The sequence below is a fragment of the Pseudophryne corroboree genome, chromosome 5 (assembly GCF_028390025.1).
Source record: "Pseudophryne corroboree isolate aPseCor3 chromosome 5, aPseCor3.hap2, whole genome shotgun sequence".
Lineage (NCBI taxonomy): Eukaryota > Metazoa > Chordata > Amphibia > Anura > Myobatrachidae > Pseudophryne > Pseudophryne corroboree.
In genome coordinates this window covers 565,056,143-565,058,323 of record NC_086448.1, presented here as the reverse complement: position 1 = coordinate 565,058,323, position 2,181 = coordinate 565,056,143, and the positions used below count along the sequence as shown (strand labels likewise).

At 35.7% G+C, this 2,181-nt stretch overlaps 1 pseudogene; it reads left to right on the top strand.

The window, feature by feature from the left end:
• The first annotated feature begins 506 nt into the window (after nucleotides 1-506).
• Nucleotides 507-626, top strand: LOC134929974 (5S ribosomal RNA; annotated as a pseudogene).
• Nucleotides 627-2,181: the final 1,555 nt, after the last annotated feature.

Here is a 2,181-nt window from a genome sequence, read left to right as displayed (position 1 = left end):
AATATTCAAGTTTATATACATATATTTTCTAGCCGCGTTTTGCTGATAATATGCAAAAGCATTTTTTCATAATCATTATGGATGGAAGGTGCAAGTGCATTGATTTAACACTGCTTTAAAGAATTATTGAGGTGCCATTCTTCTTTTTGATATACTATTGTGTATTTCATGACTTATCTGCAGTCTGTGCAGAGTAATAATATTTACATATAGTGCAAATTTAACATGGCTGTACCGGTGCTCCTGGGACATAATTACTAATATTAGGCAAGTTCATTTATGAATATTTTGTGGTTTTGAAAGAAATTTTCCCACATAATAGGCCCTAATTTTTCTGTATGCTTTGTTTTGTGGCTGACGTGTCACATGGTGACTTGGTCAGGTAATTGCATATAATCTCATGTTTCTAGCAATTGTACCATACGTGTCTATCAATTGCAGCATTGCAGGTATATAAAGATCCTACATTATATACCTTTGAAGTGACTAATAAAGGAGATTTCAATAATTGCGGTCATACCTCACTGGAGATGCCCAATCTCTTCTGACCTTGGAAGCTAAGCAGTGGAAGGCCGGGTTAGTAATAGGATGGGAGACCACCTCTGAACACCCTGGTACTGCAATAAATTGACTCCCTAATATAATAGTCACTCACAATTATACCACTTGGCAATCGGTCCCACATGACCAATGATTTAATTCTCTGCATTCACAATAACCCAGAATGGGCATTTGCAGAATAAATGATGGTCATATAGTACATGAGAGACAATGTGCAATGATGATATAATCAAAGTATTACAGTGATTGATTTCCGGCATTTTTGAGACTGTGATATTGTCATCACTCATTATTCATTATTGATCTTTACATTTTCGCGAAACATTTTGTCCACATATAGATACTCCTAAAAACTCATTTCTTAATCTATTTACTATAAATGTCTTTATTAGTACCATACACGTTATAAATATCACCCTCTGAATTAGAGTGCTCCCAAAAAAAGAGTCTACTTCTCAAAACCCCTTTGTGTTTTGGTTTCTCTAGCTTGTCTATTGTAAAGATGCATGACTGCTTTTCTGCTTCTTTGTAACCTCGTGCTTAAAATCCTTAATAAAAAGATTATTTTTTTTTTTTTAAAAAGGAGAGTTCTTAATTATGGATTTCAATGTCTGCTTCAACCTGAAATTAGAGCATCTTCTTCCTCTAAACTTATCTCTAATACTATCTTTAGCTTACAGTATCTTCTACCTATAAGTGGATACTTTGACCTCTATGATGCCTGGTTAAATACCCCACTCATTAAAAATTATACTCTATATTTACATTACAGTATACAGCTCATACTTGTGCATTGACCCCCTAGTGATGATAAATGGTACCTACAACTCATTCTAAAAATAAATATCCTACCGTAACATGGTCTGACCATGTCTCCCCTGATATGGAGATATTGGCATCTCTTGAGTACACACCTATGACCATGGAGATTACATGATTATAGGGGACACTTACTAAGCAGTGATAAGAGTGGAGAAGTGAGCCATTGGAGAAGTGGCCCCATCAACCAATCGTCAGCTCTGTATCATTTTCTAGTATGCAAATTATAGATGTTACTTCAGTGGTGATTGGTTGTCATGGGAAACTTCTCCACTTACTCACTTCTCTGCTCTTATCACTGCTTAGTAAATGTCCCCCTAAGTTTTGGAAGAGGAGAACCTTACTTATTACAAATACCCCAGAAGACAAGGTGGTCACTTACTGTGATGCACTGAAGGGAGTCATGAGAATGGCTGCCATACAGACGAAAAAACTAATTTAGAGGTTTACATTCCCTAAGTTTAGAGACCAAACCTAAAAAATACCTCTAATTGTCAAACTGGGCAGATGGAGAGCTAGCAAACTCTTGAGGCGCAATTAGGCTCAAGGCCCTGATGGATATATTAATAATTTTTACATGACCTTTCAGACTCAGCTGAGATTAGCTAGATTGTTTTTACTGAAGCTATTGGGAAAATAAATGATTGAAGTCCAAAATCTTACAATTCTTTAACCAGGTAATATTACCAAAAGAGCCTTTTTGAATTTAGACATAAAGATTTAGCAAAGTTAATATCCAATCAGATACATCAGGAATGAAGATAAACCAAGACCGATGGGCTTTTTGTTGTTCTGGAAAGC